We start from the raw sequence: 21,523 nt of genomic DNA on the forward strand, positions 1-21,523 counted from the left end.
TTTAAATTTTACGTTAACTTAATCTATTTATATTTACTTAAATTAACTCTACTATTTTTAAAAGCATGCAAGCAAAGTGCGTTTGATAGTTTTGTACGTATGAGTTTTATTTTTTATAAAAGTAAAAATCGTTTTATTAAAAACTCAAAATGTTTTATTGTTACTGAGCACCCTTTCATTACAATGAAAATATGTCTTAAACTGTTTTTCAACATAATCCTTGTTGATAAGCAAGCATTATTAAAATCGGCATATCAGCTTTACCATCTCTTCGTTGAAGAATTGTTTTTTGAACAAATGTATGATAGTTTGGTGAATATCGTTATTTGTTTACATGAGTTTTCCGCGCAAAAATTCCTTTAACTTTAGAAAAACATGAAAGTTACATGGTGCTAAATCTGGGGTTTAACACAGGAAGTTCCAATACTTCCCATAAACATTTTAGCAACTGTTCTGTCGTATTCTGGGCAACGTCAGCAAACAAACCCCCTAATTTAGCAGGCCACGCCGAGGGTTTCTGTAAATAGCATATCGTAAATTTTTAAAGGTTTTACAATATCTTTTTCCTTTTTTTTGATAGTTTCCTCTGGAGACAGAAAATCGATCTGAAGAATTTTTCCCCGATCCAAAAAAATGTCTGATGACAAACAGAAATCCAGATTTTGCTTTATTACGTACGTGTGTTTTTCGTTCGATGAATTTGAATACCGAACGACTTCCGCGTATCATATGAACTTCAACCAGCTGCCTATGAATTTCAGACAGGCATGTGTTTTTTACATTTAAAAAAATGATGACCATCGCATCTAGCAATCGACGGAATTGACAAGAGTCATGGTTAATGCAAGCGCTACTGAAAAATGAAATCTGAAACATTCACGAGTTTGGAGTAGTTGACAGCGTCACAGACAAGTCACATTTTCGAAGAGACTGCATTTGGAAGCATCGATTGGTATTGTTTAACCGATGCAATCGATTCTCACGTTTAAAATTAACGTTTATATGATTTTAAAAAACCATACGTACAAAATACGGAAACAAAAAGTCTAAAAATTCGAGTACCTTGAGGAATATATACAAATGGGAGAACATAAAAACTTCAGAAAGCATATAGATTCACATAGTCGCACTATAACAAGCGAATTATATCGAATCAGGCGAAACTCAGACACTACAAGACAGTCATGCTATCAGAAGTACTGTACGCATCAGTGCGTACAGTATTTCAAACAGAAAATACTCAGAAAAATGTTTGAAGCAGTACATAGATGAGATATGGATGATGAAACCAACCAAAGAATTATATGACTGACTGGACACACTCACAGACATGATCAGAAAACAAAGACTTATATTGTACAGGTTTTTTTTTTGTCTTCAGTAATTTGACTGGTTTGATGCAGCTCTCCAAGATTCCCTATCTAGTGCTAGTCGTTTCATTTTGGTATACCCCCTACATCCCACATCCCTAACAATTTGAAATTGCACAGGTACATACAGCGAATGAACAATAGCAAACTCACAAAGAGAATCTTTGAAATAGTGAACAGCTCGATCAGAAAAATCAACTGGCATCATGAAATAGAAGAGGACCTTAGACATGCAAGGATCAATGGGGAAATGATGGGAAAAAGAGGAAAAGTTAGAAACAAAAGTATGAACAAAATTTGAAGTGAGGGATAAGAGGAAAACAGGAGCAAAGTGAACAAAACAGAGGGAACAGGACACAGTAAAAGAATGAAGAGATTTTGGGAAGAGAATAAGAAGAAGAAAACAACTTAGGATTGCATAGTCATGAAACATTCAAGTTTCATGACTGTCCTCATGGTCAAAAATTAATAATAATATATGATTTTGCCTAGGACAAGTCATTCTCAATTTAATATAGGAAAATATATCTATCTGTATCTGTACTACTAATCAACAGTTAATGCAACAGTAATGCATTAGCAAAATTGTATAAGTATGTTTTTTATTTATCATCAGCTCAGTACTTATATTAAGTAGGCCTGTAAAATATTACATATATTTAAAACAAAAAATTACTTTAATTTAAAATGAATTAAAACTTAACTTTTTTCCAGAATTAAAATAATGTCGTCTTCTATGCTCATCGTTACCGATGTCCTTAATGGATTAACAAATGCTAAAGGCCTATTTGTTAAACAATTTTGCTAAACAATTTGTTTTTGTCGTAAAAATAGAGTAGTTACTTAATAATATATTAATAAACAGTAACCTTTTTTCTCTTTCCTTTCCCCATCAAGTTTGGCTGACTGAGAGCCATGAGAAGGAATATTTACATTCATTTCTCTTTCTTGTGACTGTTTTCTTACCGGGTCTTCTTATTGTATTTCATTCTTTCGCTTTGTATTTGGTTTCTCTCTTCAAACCAGACATTATTGGTTTCTTTTTCCTTCTTCTCTTGGAAACCCATGAAATCTAGTATCAATTCTCTAAATGTTGTTCTATTTTGTCAGATATTTTAATTTCTTTTAGGTCTTTTTGAACACCTCAAGACCATTGAATTCTGTTTCTTTTTGTCATAAGAGTGTTGATGATTTGTTTTGGAACTTGTTGTTCTCATATGTTAGGCAAAGAATTTCGATCTTCTTTTTCTGCTGGAATCTGATCTTTTTTCAGTTTCATTGTATTTGTGATGATTTTTATTATTTCTTGAATTTGTATTCCGTTTTCACCTACTTTTATTGGTTTTAGGATTTTTCTCCAGAATTTCCTTTCTTTTTTTTCTATTGCATTATTTCATCTGACTTCAAACTGAAGATGTTTTGTTATGTACAGGTTTACTATTTGATTTTGGCTTTTATTTAAAATGTTTTTTTTTGCTGTTGAAAATATATTTTGTTGGTTTGTAAATTTTCTTGTTCTTATATGATTGGCTTCTTTATCTAAATCATCCTTTATCCTACCTTTACATTAACAGTTAACCAATATTTATCCAACCAACTGTTATCTTAACGATTTACTTTATTTCTCCAAGATATTGACTTTATTGATTTTTCCACATTTCATAATTAGGTACTTACAGAAATTATTGATTCAGGAACAGTAACATTTTATCAACAAAAAATATTCCTAGACACTGATTGCATCATTTTGAATCAAACAACATACAACGAAAAAATATATATTGAAAATATATTAAAAAAAGGAAAAATTAAACTTTAGGAAAACAATAATTCTGCTATTGATTTTTGCATTAAAATTTTTTTTTATTATTCTTGTGCAACAAACCATTATTATAAAATGCAATATAATAAATGTTTAAGAAAATAATCTTATAAACAACAATAACAAAAATTTCAAAACTAATTTTAATTTATCCAGTGCTGATATAATTATATTAACAACTATATATATATATATATATATATATATATATATATATATATATATATATATATATATATATATATATATATATAAATAGAATAAGAGATGTAAGAGAGAGACAGAGTTAGAAAAAGCAAAAATATATTGAATTGAAGAGAGAGAGAGAAGAGAATGAAATGCAAAATGACATACAAACATAAAGCCAGTACTCTAATCGAATCCAAATAGAATAACTTAAACTGCGAAGTTGAAGTTATTCCAAAATCAATGCAGTAAACATTGACTATCATTACTATTGACATAAATAACACATTCACAATCACATATGAGTCAATTAAATGGAATTACAATAGAAATAATCTTAAAATTTTTAAATAAATGCTAGTATAACATTATTATACTACTTTTCATTTAAAATATTAAGGTTTTTGATCTTTTTTCAACAATTACATGTTAAGATTTGAAAAAACTATAGAAAAAGCAAAAATAACATGTAAACATAAATTTTTATTTTATTTTTAACCCATGATTAATACAGGAAACCATATATCTATTCCTCAAGAATAAGTAACTGAATTTTTAGTGATAAACTAATTTTTCCTATGATTAGTAAAAAGAAAGAGTTACTTAAAATTTGACCTAGAAGAATGAGAGAGCCTGTGATAAGAATAGGTGAATGTAAGAAATTTATTGTTAAAGAATTGAAACAAATAGATATGAATTCAACTTGGTTGTACATAAAAAAATGATGGAAAAATTTAAATATGTAATAAAATATCCAAGGAGAGAAAATAATAATACTGATACATTGATGACATAATATTTTTAGTTGAAGTATAAGTAAAATAAAAATTCTAAATTACGTAGATTTAATGTTTGGAAAGAGATTCAGTTTGAAAATAAATAAAAATAGAAGAATGATAACAAAATATTATATAAAGAAGGACTGTGAATAATTAAGGAAAAAATTCATTTAACTCGGTTGAAGTAAGTAGACATGAAAAGTAGAGTGATACAAGCAAGGAGGGATTTTATGGAGTAAAGAAATCTATTAGTATCAAATACAGATTATGAATTAGAAAACTTTTTTTGAAAATATTAGTGTTTAGTAGAGTGAAAATTGTTAATGAAATACAAACAGTAAGAAAAATAAAAAGAAAGAGAACAACAGAGGCTTTGAAGTGTGTTGTTACAAGAAAATGTAAAAATTTAGGTTAGTACAAAAAGAGGAGACCTGAAGACAAATAGGAAAGAAGGCTTCTACAGAATTTTGTAAAGGGAGTGACTAAACACCTAAGTTTTGTTAATTTGATAAAGGATAAAAATATAGAAAACAAAGACTGGAATTTATAAAAAAAAAGAATGGCCAAGGACATACACTAAAGTAATTATATCGAGGTTGAAAGGTTAACACAAACAGAAAGGTATGGAGAGTAACATCAAATCAGTCAAAATAGTTTTAGAAGGAAAAACCTTTTTTGCTTCATAACGAATTCATGGTTATGCTTTAAAAATTAAACTAACATTATGATTAACAGATATGTTATTACTTTTTAAAAGATTTATAACATAGTGATATGGAAAAGAAGTAATCCAATATTCCCGTATTCCTTTCTTATGAAAGATATAAAAGAAAGCAGATTTCTCACAGCTATTACTTGTCAAAATTTAGAAACTTTAATTGATGGATGGAGTGGGGAAGAATTGTTGGAATGGTGACTGGATTCTTATTATATATATCATCCTGTTACGGTATACTATCCCCTGCACTGTTATATTAACAGTGCTACATTACATCATTCCACACCCCTGTTGGTACTGCTATTCATCCATGTGTTTATGCTTTCAAAGATTGAGAAGTAATATAAAAGTTTGTTGCCTGTAGAAACCTTCTTTCTTTTTCCTGTTTAGCCTCCGGTAACTACTGTTAAGATAATACTTCAGAGGATGATATGTATGAGTGTGAATATGTATGAGTGTGTATCAAGTGTAGTCTTGTACATTCTCAGTTCGACCATACCTGACATGTGTGGTTAATTGAAACCCAACCACCAAAGAACACCAGTATCCACGATCTAGTATTCAAGTTCGTGTAAAAATAGCTGGCTTTACTAGGACTTGAATGCTGGAACTCTCGACTTCCAAATCAGCTGATTTGGGAAGACACGTTCACCACTAGACCAACCCGGTGGGTAACCTGTAGAAACCTGGCAATGTTATCCTATTAAAAAATATAAAATTTAATAATTTGAGATATGACAGACCCATTAAAAACAACATGAATGTATGATGCTGCTTGAAATTATCAAACAGTTCCGATAATAATAAGTTAAAATCAACCAAAATCAGAATTCTAAAAACAGATGTTTTTTGTAATTAACCAAACAAAAATCTCAAATATATATGAAAAATTCTCAAAGGCAACAATAAATATAACAGACTAAACATTTTTATAAACCTGACAACTTATTTTTTTCAAATTTGATCTCATTTTAATAAGACAGTTTGACGTCTTCTTCTTGAGGTAGATCAATCTAATGTATGCTCCTCATGAAAATCATGAAACCTCTCCTCCACCAGTTATTACAAAAGATAATTATATAAATAATATTAATCAAATTATATGAGTTACTAGCCGGTCAGAGCTCGCTTCGCTTGCCCTTCCCGATACTCAGAGGACAGAGCCTCCTGGATCCTCACTGTGTTCATTATCCTTATGCATGCGGAAATAATATTGATAAATAACAATTAAAGCATGTTCAATTTATGACAATCATCAGTGAATAGTAATAGGACTCAAAATGAGTGATCTGAAGAATGCAAGTATTCGACTATTCGGCCCCTATCTTAAAAAAATAGTAGTTATAGCCAGTTACCCGTCCTTCGTGCAAGTAAAAAAGTATTTTCACGGTTCTTAGCGTTACCCGACAAACACTACGAGATGACCGTACTTCGTTGCTTTAAATTTTTTTTTTTAATCAAGTAACTGGAGGCAGGTGCAGTGAGTCGTGCAACAGTTCATCACACAAAATAACAGTGGAATTAGCTGTTAGTTGAGCCACTTTTGCTATAACGTCGCACCTTTAATGCTACTTTTCTCGACAACCGAAAGACATATCGAAAAGACAGAAACTTTTTTTAAAGAAAATTTAATTTCAAATAATGCAAGTGGTTTCCGAATTCGATTTGACCAGCGGTTTGGTAAAGTTGAATATCGGTAACTAATATAAGCCGGTTGTTACTACAAGCTCCATGGTGGACATACGGCCACCATCCTGAAACGGTGAAACATTTCGTTATGGCAATAGTACTATGTTCTTTCCAGGTATAAAAACTATGTTTACGCAAAATTTCATCTCAATCGGTAGAGTAGTTTTTGCGTAAACAGCAACAGACTCACAGGTTTATATATATATACACACATCAAATTAATTAAAATAATATATATATTTTTAAAAACAATTACGTCTTCTATATTTGATGACTCATCATAAGACATCAGATCATTTACTGATATTCATGCGCTTAAACGAATCGTTCGTAAAAATCAACTGAAACGATTCATGTAAAAATAATGTACATATAAGAACTTTCAACAGTAAGAAGTTTTCTCACATTAACTTTTAAATTGTAATAAAAATCAGGTGGAAATATACTTGAAAAACAGCTTAGCAATAATAGCCAAGTTGCATAAATGTTTCGTAACTTTTTATATTAGTGAATCAAAGAAAACAGAGAAAGAGAATGTGGGAAGGAGAGGGATAAACATACACAAGCAGTTACAAATAGACTACATTATTAGTTTACATTAAACCACAGGAGGGAAATCATCACTTTTCTTTGCTGAATTTTACTAATTTCACTGAAGGCGGAGGTCAGTGAACCTTTATTCAGTTATCGTTTTACTAATTTCATCTGATTTGGCTACTAATTACCATCTATTTGGTTTCAAATATTCGTCAAATTTCCCGGTTATTATTCCTATAAATATTCCTAGGGATAGCAAAACAGAAGAATCAAATCAATTTCATTTTAATTAAAAAATAAAATTAGTTTTTGTTATTCATAAATATTGTAAAAACTGTTCTCTTATAGAAAGTCCTCAAAAAAAAAAATTATGTAAAAAAAAAAATTAAAAGTAGACATATGAATGATTAAAATATAAGTAAACGTTCAGAACATGAAAAATTAGCTTTTTTTCCCTTATAAACATATTTTTTTAATAGGAGGCAAGATTTCTTTTCAGTCAATATTAAGTTAACACAGTTTTCTCAATAACTAATAAAAATAGATTTTTCGATTACAATATCATATTTAATTCAAATATAATTTTAGATTAATTCAAATTCAATTCTACACAATTTAGTTATATACTGTTAATTTAGGCATGAACTTTAATTTTCTTAATATATTATAATAAAAAACGTATTAAAATTAGCAGAAAACCCCCGATTACGAAATCTATATTTACGTCTAACATATCAATCGAAAAACATTTATCTCTTCATTTCTTCTTCTGAAGTCAATTTAAGGATTAATATATTATTTGTAGACATATATATTATAATTTGGTAAGGAATTCCTAAAATCAAAATTTAAATAATTATTTAAAAAGATTTATTTTTACTTTTAAATGCAGATTCTTTCAGTCATTTTTTGTTTTGTTACTTCCTTGTACGAAGAAAAAGAAATACTGGGATTACGAAAAATTTCGGTTTTCAGATTTCAACGGAAAAATCCATTTGGACTATCCCTGAATTCATTTTGACTAATTTCGATGTGATCTCTGTATGTACGTATGTATTTCGCATAACTCAAAAACGATTAGCCGTAGGATGTTGAAATTTTTGATTTAGAACTATTGTAACATCTAGTTGTGTACCTCTCCTTTTGATTGGAATCGACTGGACCAAAAGTGTCCAGAAAAAGCCCAAAATCCAAATCAAAATTAGATTTTGGACTTTATTTTAACTGCAATAATAAGCCTTCATTGAACGTTTTTCAACGATGTATCATAAGTGGTACTTATTTTCATTGGTTTCAATGTTATAGCCAAATAAAATTTTAATTAGTGAAATATTTGGATCTTACAAGGGGAAGACACATCAGATTCATTTCCTTTTTTTTTAATTTAAATGTATTATTTTATTAATAATTATTAACCTCCGATTGTAAAAAAAAGTTTGTAATAAATAATAATTTAATAATAACAATAAAAAAAAATATATGGAAAAATATTAGAAGTTATTAACGAAATAAAATTTTATGTAATTTTAAAAATGTGTATATGTAATTTAATAGGCGTACAAGGAAGTCATGGGGTATTAACATCAGATTTTTTTTAGTTTGGCCGACTGAAGAACAAACAGTTCTTCGTTCTTTCCTTGCAGACGTTGATGGTTTCTTTTTTCTCCTCGTGGAAACCCTTGAAATTTTATACCAGTCTTCTGATCTTCGGAACGATGTTCCACCTTTAGATATTTTCAGTTCTTTTAGGTCTTTTTGAATCACTGATTTCCGTTCTTTTTATTGTAAATCTAGATAATGATTTGCTCTCTAAGCCTGTTATCATTCGTTTTCATACGGTAAACAAAGAATCTATCTTTCTTTTCTGATGGAATATGAAATTTTCCGTTTTATTTTATTTGTAAATATCTTTATTGTTTTTTAATTTATATTGGTTTTCATTGATGTTTTGGTCCTAAGATTTTTCTCAATATTTTACTTTCTTTTTTCTTTTTTCTCTTTTGCATTTGTTTCACTTGATTTACTCAGTTTTATTTATTAAAAACAATATTACTTCATTACTCTTAGTTTTCCAGATTATGTATTTTTTTTTAATCGCAAATCAGCTGATTTCGAAGTCTGGGTTTTAAAGTTCAATCAAATTCTATAAAGGCAGTTGTTAATTTTATACGGATTTGAATACTAGATCGTGGATACCGGTGCTTTTTGGTGGTTGGGTTTCAATTAACCACACATCTCAGGAATGGTCGACCTGAGACTGTACAAGACTAAACTTCATTTACACTCATACATATCATCCTCTGAAGTAATACCTGAACGGTAATTCCCGGAGACTAAACAGGAAAAAGAAAGAAAAGAAAAACGTTTTATTTATAACTTTTTTTCGACTGGCCACTATCGATCGCGTTACAAATTATATTTTGTCTTATTCTTTAGTTTCTCTTTTTCCAATATTTTTTCATCGCTTATCTAAATAGTTTCTTTTTTTTGTTCTAACAAATGAGATCTTAACTCACGAATTTATTTATTTTGGCTTTGGAGACTTTCAAAGTTTTTCTTTTTTTTCCTATACTGAATTTCCTTTTCAGAGATCTATTACTCTCTTAAATCTATTCTGACTTTTAAAAAAATAAGTTAATTGAATTTTTTTAATTTCTAAGAATTTGAATATTCTTTTAGAGTCAAAGTATTTTAGTCCATTCTTGAAAGATGCTCATCTTTTCTTTCTAATTCAATCGGAAAATCTTTCTTTTTTGTATATTTCGAAATTATTTTTATTTTCCAGGTTTCTTTCGCTTTTGTAAATCCTAATGTTTATAAAAATTCTTCCTTTTCTCTTTTTTATACAATTTTTCTATTTCTTCTTTACTGTTTAGGTTTAAACATTCTAACGTGTAAACTCTCCGATGAGCGAATTCGAATTGGGTTGGTGCCCTGCCGAGTGATGAGGCGCACCTTTGATGACTAATGTTTTCGGTGCTGGAAGCCAGGCCGCAGGGCCAAATTTTGTCTTGGACCAGATCGTAGCGACCCCTACTTTACCTGTGGCGAGCCTGATCACTTGCGAAAGGACAGTATGTAGGAGCCTCGGTGTCTCAGATGCAAATTGCATGGACATGCGCCTGGAGGCCGTGGACATAAGGCGACTTCGCCCATGTCATGAATCCGCTGGAGTTTCCACAACGAAGTTGCGGTGTCTGTAGGGGACACCCTCATCCGGGACGGATGGGAGGCTCCGGCGTCCCACCACCAATGATCGGGTGGGGACTTCTTTGCAGACGCCATTGGAGGGAATGCAAGATCGTCGTCCCGGTGGGGGATCTCTTTGGGGGTTCTCCATTAGAGGCAGGGCCTTAAGACCGTAGTCTCGGCGGGGGAATTCCTTGCGGTTGTTCCAATAGAGGCATGGCATAACACAAGACTGAGTCTCGGCTATTGGGTGGGGCCTAGCACCCTACCGAGGTAGTTTGAGGCGAAGGCACTCGTCGGAGCTGAGTATGCGTAATTGCCGATCCAGCTCTGGGGGGCGGGGAGATTACAGGCGAAAAAAAACAAAAAATGTGTAAATACTTAGGGTTTAATTATTGTTATAATCTTTTGCTTTTACAGAAAGACAATTTTTGTTGTAGATCCCTTTAGTTATTCGTATGCTTTCTCCTTTTTCCCTGATTACTTCACAGATTACCTCTGTTGAATATTTGATTGATCGTCTCTTCTAAATATTAAAATTTTTCAGCAATGGATTTTTTTCGAAGTTTAACGAATTTGAATTTTTCTTTTTATAGCAGTTGTCATGAATTCAGTATTTTCCATATACATTTTAATCCGGATTTTCCGCAAATTTTTTGAAAAAAAGTTGAATTTTTGCCGGTTCAATGTTTTGGGTTAGAAGTGACAAATAAATCACGAAAGCTGAAATATTAATTTTGATATTTTTTTCCGTTCTTAGAAATATGGGACGGATTTTTAATTCTTGTAATTGAAGGTTCTAAAGTCGTATTGAAAGAATCGGGATATCCCGTCTCCTTGTATGAATTCGGTTTTGATCGGAAATGATTTGGATATTTCGCCCACGAATTTAATTTTGAAATAGGTATCAGTTTAAGTTTCTTGAATTAATTTTCCGATATTAGATTCCGAATTTTTCTAGGGTATTAAATTAAGTTTTTCTGTCTATCGAATCATAGGCTTTATTAAAAACCTACAAACCTACTCTTATTACTATATAATTACTTATCGAACTTGATTGCTGCTGACAAGAAAACTTTTCTAACACTAATCAATCAGATGACAAATTTTTATTTAATATTATCACGCGTATTTTGATGTCCTGAATCATCTCTTAAATTTGCCAAATCTCCCAGAACGTGTAAGTTAAAAAAAAAACGAGATAGCATTTGTTACAGTTTAGATAATATATGGTTTTATATGAACAGGTTTTAACTATCTATGATAATCCTTAAATAACTTTTCAACAATTAAACCTAGAAAAATAGAATTTAGTAAAACGATCTATTTTTCGGAACGAGACCACCACACACTCTTACCTAAAGCAATACGAGGGACAGTAACTAAAGATTTTTAAAAGGAAACGGTAGAGCTATGATAAATTATTTTTAAGGAAATTGAAAAACAAAAATTCTGAGGTAAAAATCATCGGTCACCTTACCCAAAATTGTGGCCGTTTAATATTTTTCACAGCTAGTTTCAAACGTAGCCTGGAGTACAACTATGGTCTCATTTTGAGTTAGGAACATTTAGTAAAATAAATTTTGATTTTCCTGACATCATAGCTATGATGCATGAAGTAAAGTATTGTAATCAGTCAAAAAACGGGGGATGGCTTTTTCTTATTTATCAATATTTTATGTCCCAGGGTCACCAAAAAACAAAAAAAAAGTGGGGAGTTAATTAACCGATTTTGATGAAATTTTGTACAAAAATTCGTATGTATGAGACAATTTGTCGGTAACGTTTTCGGGTCAATATCTTCATCGGATGGCGTAGGTATTCATTCAGATCAATTTTCAAAAAATTTTGCAGAAATAACCCCACATTGTATTAAGCTCAATACATGCGTGCATGCTAATCTTACCATTTAAAAGAAAACAATTGCCCAAAAATTCATCCTTTCCCAAAAATCTAAAAAAGCTTTCATTTTATTTATTGTGTACTTTTTACAGAATTTTTTTTGTCTTTCTGGGGATAGTAACAATCCAAGTGACCCCTCCCCAAAAAAGTACTTTTGGGACAACATTAGTGGAGGGGGGAATCCGATCAAAGTTTAGAAATATCAATTTTTTTGTTTGAACTTTTTAAAACATTTTTTGGTTTATTTTCATCTATCATTATTTTTACACTATATAACAATAAATAAACAATAACAGAACATTATTAAAACTTTGTAAGCTTTTTTTTTGTGTTCAAATATTGAGCAGTTATTTAATAGGTACTGCAGACCAGTTTTACTACTAGCTGTAAAAATATTAAATGGCCATCGTTTTGTTAAAACCTTCAAACTCGATTTTATTAGCGTTAATATTTTTTGTTTTTTAATGAATTTTAAATTGCTATGTCTAAGATCTCTTGGAAGATTAGGGCGTGGTAATCGATATACCGCAAAATAGATCGTTTTGAGGTAGGTGCATTCGCTAAATTCTCTTTTTCTGTTTAACTGCTGAAAAGTTATTTAAGGGTTATATAGTTTGTTATGTATACTTTTTTATTTTGTGAAATTTTACGGCAAATTTGACTAGATAAGGACAAGAAAATAAGTAAAATAATAACAATAAAACAAATATTAAAATTACATCAAAATTTCCTCTCAATAATTTTAATTTAAAGAAAAAAATTATTTTTCAAATATTCAACATACAAATGTAAAGTAAGTTTATTGTAAAAAGATATTATAGTTATTTACTAAATTAAATTATTATTTTTATTATAATTAAGCCAATAGATACAGGAAACATAACCGGAATTATTTTTCGCTTCCTGTAAATAATTTAAAAATATATATAAACATGATAATAAGCAAAATATAGATTTTAATTTCAGGAAAACAATACTTATAAAATATATTCTTTTATAATGAATTATTTTATCGATCGATTCTCATCACCTCGATTATCTAATCTTACATGACAATGAATTTGAAAGTTATACAGAAAATAAAAACGAAAACGTAGAACTGATTGTATTTTAATAATTGTGTATTCAATAAATAATTTTCTGAATATTTTTTATTACTTTTATCCGGTTCGATTTACGGTCAGGCTTGGCATTTTTCACAGAATAAAAAAAAGTGTACGTTATTAAAAGGCATAGGCCTTTTATTATAGGAGAGAGAGCGAGAGAGAATTAAAAGAATTCTTATAACAATAAATATATAGATAGTTTTATTATATTTTAGAAATTAAAAAAAAACCTCTTTTGCAATAAGTGCGTCATAAGAGCGGATTTCCGGTTTTAGTTATTCTTGAAAACAAACCAAAAAACCAGTTTTTTTCTCCGGTTGCTATGATCCGAACTACTTGAAAATCAGTCTATTTTTACCAGGTTTACATAAATTTATCAGGTATCATCAAAATCGGTTAAAAATTGCGCCCAGTCGAACGAAAAAAGCTGAAAATGAACCCCCTCCCAAAAAAAAAAAAACATTTTTTGGCACTAACTCCGGTTCCTATGAACCGATTCGCTTGACAGCCAATAGAGCTCTATTCCCAATAGGTTTACATCACCCCACTAAGTATCGTCAAAATCAGTTAAGATTTGGGATCAGTAGAGCGGAAGAAAAAAATCTCTTACACTTTTATGTACATAAATATGACCTAGCGTAATAACGGTTTCTAAATTCTTTGGAAATCCGCTAAAAATTTGGACAGTTTCTACTTTCCTTGTTGTAGCTCTATTACTGCTGCTGCTACAGCGTAGTTATAAAAAGTAAAAGTACAGCTATAGGCCAAAATTTTGTGATTGGTTTTTTCAAATGACAACGTTTCAAGACCTTCTTAGTCCATACAACTTCAAAAAAAGTTATAGAAATTTCAGGAAGTTGTACCTACGTATCTGTGTACGAGTATTGGTCTGTATTTTGATTAATATTTCCGAACTGTTTCAACATAAGTTTTTCGAAAATGGTTGAAAGGTTGACTACGTATCGATGGCATTCAACTTTGGACAGAAAAGAGGAGTGGTAGTTTTCACCGTTTTTAGTTTTTTGTCTTTATTTGTTTTGTTGTTCTTGACCTTTTTTTTGTTGTCAATGAAAATTGGGCTTTAGTATGATTAAAGTACTTAACGTTTTTGCCACAAATTTCGAAAACCGTTGGATGGTTCAGGATCATGAAAAGTATAACATTTAAAAAAAAAAAAGTAATAACATTTTTTAAAGATAAAAATGTTCAAAAAAATCTATCCTTCCCTCCCAGATATTTATCATTCAAGTCAAAATTTTTCACCTTTATCACTCAAAAACTTAAAATCTTTAATACAAATGAAATTATTTGGTCCCTTTAATAGCTATTTTAAATTAAATACGAAATTAAAAAAAAATTGCAGAGGGTGTTTAATTTAATATATTTTTGTATCTCATCGTAAAATAAGCGTTGGAACTTGATTCTTGTATGAAGTTATATCATTTAAATAATAGTTTAAATAAAATCATCTGTAAGAAAATCGTTTGAAGTCGTTAAAGACACCGGTTTTCGAAATACAGTTTCAGTTTTTCCTGGAAAAGTATAGAAAGTCCAATTTTGTTTTTCTTGATAATATCACCACATAAGCTTGAAGTTTTTGTGTGGGATACGGAAATGAAATTTAGCAGCATAAAAAAAATGCCATGCTTGATCGGGGGATTTGAACTCAGGACCTCCGGATGAGAGGCCGAGACACACCCCTCCCTCCTGCTATCTTTTACCTTAAAATATTTATCAGAAGTTCCCTTTCAGATTATAAATAAAATTTTATACCTGAAGAAACAGCGGCCTTCAGTCGTACAATAATAATATAATTATTATAGTCATTCGTGGTCCTTGCCGGCTGTTGCATCTGTTTATACTGCGGAGTTGTATGCCATTTAGCAAGCTCTGAGGATTGCGAGCACTATCATGTACCATCCTTTTTGATCTGCAGCGACTCAATGACTGGTATTCAAGCACTGCTGGATGCGTGCTCAACGGACCCCTTGATGAAAGTGATACTTTCACTGCTCCGGGTGCTAAGCAAGAAGGGGCAACAGGGCACACTGATGTGAATCCCGGGACACTCCTGGGAATTGCTGGAAACGAGGCTGCAGATGAAGCAGCTGCTGACGCTCAGGCTCAGGCTGCTGACGCGCCTGAGCCCGAGGAAATTCCCGTCAGACCTTTTTTTTATCTCCCCACTCCCCCGGGTAGGACATACAATTAAGTAAAACTCAGCCCAAAGGAGTTTCCTTTACGCTAAGGGGCGCCCCCACCTACCGGCAGTAAGACCGGCATGGTAGGCCCGCGCCCCGGTTGGATCTTTTAATTCTTTATTGCCCGCTCTAATCGGGATACTCCATTACTGGATTCCCCTCACCGGTATCGGGTCTTTTCGTTTGTGTCCCCTAACCTAGTCTCCCTTAGAGTCCTCAATCGATCATCGGACCGGCACACCTCGGCATGCCGGCTCTCCCGATTGGGGCTGTCTACCCAAACATTACATTAAAACCCTCTTCTTCTACCTTCCGAATCTTTGCATCAAAGCACCTCCCTCGAGTATTCCTCCACTTTCCTCCAGTTACTCTGCGACGTCAGTATATACGGGACTATATCCTTCGGCTCCAGATTTGCAATACCAAGCCCGAATACGTTGTTCAATCCATTCCTCACACTGTAAGAGGGTGTTCAGCACAATACATACAGTCAGGCGACTCTCTCCTCCCAATTCCATACAAATACACTTCAAAATTACGGTGACCAGATAACATTTGCATCAGGTAAAAACTCGTCTCACCAAACCTTCTATTATACCATATTCTTAAATCGGGAATTAATCTCCTCGTCCATCCAGCCTTGACACCCAAGTTCCATCTGTCTTGCCACAGGTCTATGGAAGAAGTCCAGGCCAGTACACATACCGCGTCATAAGAAGCCGTCCGATATGCTGCCACCACACCTAACAAAGCTAGAATTCTCTCTAGTCTGACTCGGTACCTCTGTATATCAACTGCATCCTTCCAAACAGACGCGGCATATAACATAATGGAAGAAACCGCCGACATAATGGCTCGACGTTTAGACGCCCGCGATGCTACCTGTGAAGTCATCAGATGACTTAATGCCTTAAGAGTCTTTTCAGCCCTTTCACAGCACTCCAAAACGTGTTCGCTGAATCGTAATGACTACCGATTGTCACACCGAGGTACTTCACCTTAAAGCTTTCTTGTATGCGGTGATTGCCGATCACCAACCTGATGGGATCAACTCTACGTTTCCCTGTTAAAGAAACATACCGACGCTTATCAAGAGCAAGTTCCAGACCGTCGTCTTTCCTACACAGGGAGCTTCCTACACAGGGGCAAGTCAAGCGCAGCATTGTCCCTGTGTAGGATCTCCTGCTCCGTCCTGCCGCTAATCATAAGGACTAAATCATCCGCATAAGCAATTGACTGCGGTATGTTGCGACAACCGAACATCCAATATGTCGTCAAAAACAATGTCCCAAAGGAGGGGGCCCAACACTGAACCCTGTGGGACTCTCCCAAACACCTGGAAACTGAAACACCCTTCCAAAGTCTCCGTCTTGATTCATCTCTCATTTAAATAATCGCCGATTTGTTTAATCATCCCTTCAGACCTGGCGATGTTAAATGTTACATGTCTGCTTGTGTCAGATGTGAATGGCACAGTGTTTGGAAAGGGTTAACAACGAAACTTAACGCCGTGAAAGACTCTCCTTGCAAGTGGACCACTCCTTCTACGATCAAGAGGAGAGGCAAAGTGCAGGTAAGGCATGTAGACCCACAGACTGATTCCGGACTTCTAGAAATGGCTGGCTCACTAACACGGGGAAGTGGGGTACTAAATGACTTAAGGCATATTTTTGCAGGTGGACATGAGACCCTTCGCGCAGTGAAGAATACTGCAAAAAAAACGGTCTTCATGTGCAATCGGTTTCTGCAGCATAGGTAGTCATGTCAAAGAAAATTCATCGTGCTTACCCAGAGCATATCATTGGGACTGAACTACAGACTAGGTGATTATGGTATGCAGTGTCCACGGTGTTGGTTAATATTATTCAGACAAAGATGGCAGAAGAAATGCATGAATGAGGAATTTCTCCACTCAAGGTGGAGAAATAAAAAAAAAATAGTTGGCAATTTTGCTGGGGAAAAAAGGACGAAGATCCCAAGATGAAATCTGTGGGAAAAAATGTTGGTAGTACCCCTATTTACCTAATAAAACTAAATTAATTGAAGCTAAAAAAAAAAAATACTGAAAAGAAAATGACAATGAAGGTTAGAAAATTGTATAAATATACAATAAATTAATAGAAAGAACTAATTTTAGAATTAATGGAAAGACTGATTGAAGAAATGTTCTGATGTAAAGAAAAATATGATTTCTGATTAGGTAGATGAAACATTCAGATAAAAGAATAATTTGACAAAATGAAGGCAAAATGTATTAATCTCAAAAGTAAGAATGAAGAACATTTTGTTAGAATAAAATATTTACAGATGGATGAATACATAGATGGACTACAGAAGAGAAAGAGTGCCAGATAAGTACTTGAAGAGATGATGAAATTGATGATGATCTCAAACGAGATTTGATATTATGTTTTGAATTTGATATAGTCCTAATAGATTTTTATAATAAATAAGGAATTGTTGAGATACCATCTCGATGGAAAAAATAAGCATTCAAATGTAAATTTTATGACTGAATATACACCCGCAGGTATAAAAACAATCTAATTGTTTCCATAGCAAAGAACTTATAAATATAACAGTAATCACACTATCTGTTTATATCTCATAGTTTACAAGTGAATGGCTGGTAAAAGGTACATATTAAATGAAGACCAAACAGTTTCAATAAGTGTTAGGAGATTATTTGGCCTAAACTAATTTAAGAAGGAAAACTTGAGAAGAGTAAAGCTGTTTACTCAACATCTGTTGACCAGAGGAGTGTTTGATAACATAGATTGGAATAAAATAGTTAACATTTTAAGAAAAATCATATTTAAATTTAAGAAGAGTTATTTAAAATCATCTATTTAGGATTCAAATGGAAATGATAGAGACAATAAAAGAAATGAAGAAACAACGTGAGATTGGAGGAGTAACTAGTAAAGAGTAAAATAGATGTTAAAATGATGATGATATTTATAAAATATTTTTGCATAAACCAAAATTGAGTTATATGAAACATTGAATATCATGAATTAATCGCTAGTATGGAAATATAAACAGTTTGTAAACAAAGAATACAAAAATAAAAAAATAAAAAATGTGAATAAAGGAAGATACGATGGATTAAAATATCAAGAAAGGGAAACACAATACATAGAAGTGGGAGAATTTTGTTTTGTAGGAAGTGTAATTATATAAATGTAGAATGAAGTTAGAAATAAACAGTACACTGGCATAATCAGACTTTCACTCAGAAATTAAAACTGGCAGAATCAAATATATTTCTATGTATTAATCATTTATTGCTAATATTTTCAATAATTATTAATTTTAGTAATAATATATTTGAGAAAAGAAATTCTTAAAAATATCTGTGTGTAGTGTAATGATTTATGATGAAGTAGTGAAAGATGGACAGTAGGAAAAGTATAATTCTGTTGAAATGTTTTTTTTTAATTTTAGATCTTGCTTAATATATTTTGAACTAACTTAAACATTAAGCACCAAATTAGGGCAAGTGTTTCTGTGTATGAGATCATAACTGTATTAAGTTTAATCCCTAACAAAGAAGTTGATAAGCTGGTACTCATGTCACATTTTTTCATTCTCTTCTAACATTCTAAAATAAATTTTATATTAAAATGGAAGATTTAATTAAAAGTTTTTATAAGGGAATCATACAATGGAATATTCATTTTTACATGAAGGAAACATTGCTACATTCAGTGCTCTTTATCAAGTGAAATATCGCCAGAACCTTTAGAAACACTATAGAAATCGTTTTCTCAATTCATTATCAGAAATCGTTACTGGCACCATAGTTCTAGAGCTATGCTGTAAGAAGTAAAATATAGTAATCAGTAAAAAAATTGGGTAAGGGTTTTTTCATTTCTTGATGTTTCATAACCCAGGAAACCCAAAAAACAAAAAAAGAGGGTAATGCTTGTACACACGCATCTACGTGTACTGGCATGTTTTAAGTTTAATAACTTTTGACTCTATTAACCAATTTTGATGATTTTGTACAGAGACTCCTGTATATGGGGCAATTTTTGGTAAAATGTTGGGAGGGGGGCAATTTTTTGATAAAATGTGGGGTTTGTTGAGAAAATTTTAGGTTATCTCTAAGGAGTGGGGTAGATAGTTTTATGGGATCAATGTTTTCAAAATTTTGCAAACAAACCCCACTTTTTATTAAGCTTGGTACATGCGTGCATGCTTATATTACCATTTAAAAACAAAATTTGCCCCTAAATTTACCCTTCCTTAAAAATTGAAAAAAATCAGTGTTTTTATTTATCATAGTAGTTAATCTATACTCATACTTTTTAACCGATATTTTTTAAATGTCTTTCTAGCCATATTAGTAGTGCAAGCAACCCCAGAAAATACCTTTGGGCAATATTGGTGGAGGAGCCGCTTGAAGTTTAAAAACATCAATTTTTTTAAACTTTTTTCATTTATTTAACCTGTTAATATTATTAAAAGTTTAAACCATAAACCTTTAGTAATAATATTATAATAAAATTTCATCATAATTCACCTCCCACCACCAAAAAATAAATCTTTGGTAACATTTTATTAATTGTACAATATTTTTCTTTTAGTTTCTTCCATTTAAACATAAAAAACCAACAAAATTTTCTTGGTAGGTTAATTTTGAGGTGTGGGAGCAAAAAAAATAGAAACTTTTTTTTAAGTAAAAATTTTTTTTTTTTGTTTATTTAAACGTACACTGATAATTTTACAATAAAACTTCATCATAAAATTACCCTCAACCCAGAAAAAAATGTTAGGAAACTTTTTTCATGTTTTATTATATTTCCACTATATATGAATAAATAATCAATGCCGGGAAAGTGTTACAACTTTGTCATCAGCTTTTATCCTTTTTCTAAAAACTGCTCTTTCATTCCTGGTGTTAATAATTAAGTGAACGAACAGAGAGTCGTTTTAAAAAGTTAACCGCTTAAAAATTGTATTTACTAGTAACTTACTTCATATAATTATTTAACTTTTGATATAGGGTAAAAGGTTTCCTGGTTTTTGTATTTAATTTTTTAAATTCAGATAGAATGTATTTTTTTATAAATCTCTAACAAAAATGCATTCTATTACAGTAATAGATGTTAACAGATATTTCTACGTTTAATTTTATTTTCTTATTTTAATGCTCTTCTCAATCACTAACTGATTTGACTTTTATTCAAATTACATTATATTAATAATCCAAATTTAAAAAAAAAAAAATCAGAAGTATTATTCTGGTTAACATCATACGGATTTTCCGTTAATAAATGATAAATCTACAGTGCGGGAATTCTGAACTTTGTAATGAGAGGGAATTGGAGCTTTAGAAAATGTAATATGGTACAAGAGTCAGGAAGAAAAAAAAATGCCTAAGAGAAGTGAGCTACTAATATTTTGTAAAAAATAGCAAAGCATAATTTAATGACAGCTCATTATATTGAAGGAGGAGAAGTATGAAGATACTGTGAATGAGGGAAATATTTAAACACTTGTGCCCACGCAGACACAATATATAATATATGCATTTTTTCCATTTTTTATTATATTGTATAAATAAATAAATAAAAATAAAAATGTTTTTCCATCAATTTTGATTGTATTTAATATACATCGTTTCAACAGAAGTAAATTCTATTCTAAGAAAACTGTTTAAGTTGTTCCCATTTCTAAGCAGATGATACTGAGGCAGTAGGTTCTCTATTTCTGGCATGCAGTGTAAGTTGTACGGTGCATGAGAAGTGTGACTTAGTATGACGATTTCACTGTTGGTTGGGTTTCTTTTAGCTACAACTGTTACTATTTCATACACAGCATAAAAAAATACCACCCACAACACTCTCTCCAATTACATGTAAATATATCTATATACTAAAAACCATCCTAATCTGTGTAATTAAAATTTAACATTAATTAATGAGTTGCATGAACATGAATAAAAATAAATAAGTATAGCAAAAATTTATAAAAAAAGTAGTATCCTATATCAGTAGTTAGATATGTATTTTTAAA

General features: G+C 31.5%; 1 protein-coding gene across 4 annotated transcripts in view; it reads left to right on the plus strand.

Moving 5' to 3' along the window:
* The first annotated feature begins 7,126 nt into the window (after nucleotides 1-7,126).
* up (Troponin T, skeletal muscle) overlaps nucleotides 7,127-21,523 on the plus strand; it is a 109,209-nt gene continuing 94,812 nt past the window's right edge. For all 4 annotated transcript variants that reach the window (XM_075378122.1, XM_075378124.1, XM_075378116.1 and 1 more), the window contains exon 1: nucleotides 7,127-7,228. The gene's annotated coding sequence lies outside the window, so the exon portion shown is untranslated. The remainder of the gene's footprint in view (nucleotides 7,229-21,523) is intronic.

Source organism: Lycorma delicatula, chromosome 11 (assembly GCF_047948215.1).
Source record: "Lycorma delicatula isolate Av1 chromosome 11, ASM4794821v1, whole genome shotgun sequence".
Taxonomy (NCBI): domain Eukaryota; kingdom Metazoa; phylum Arthropoda; class Insecta; order Hemiptera; family Fulgoridae; genus Lycorma; species Lycorma delicatula.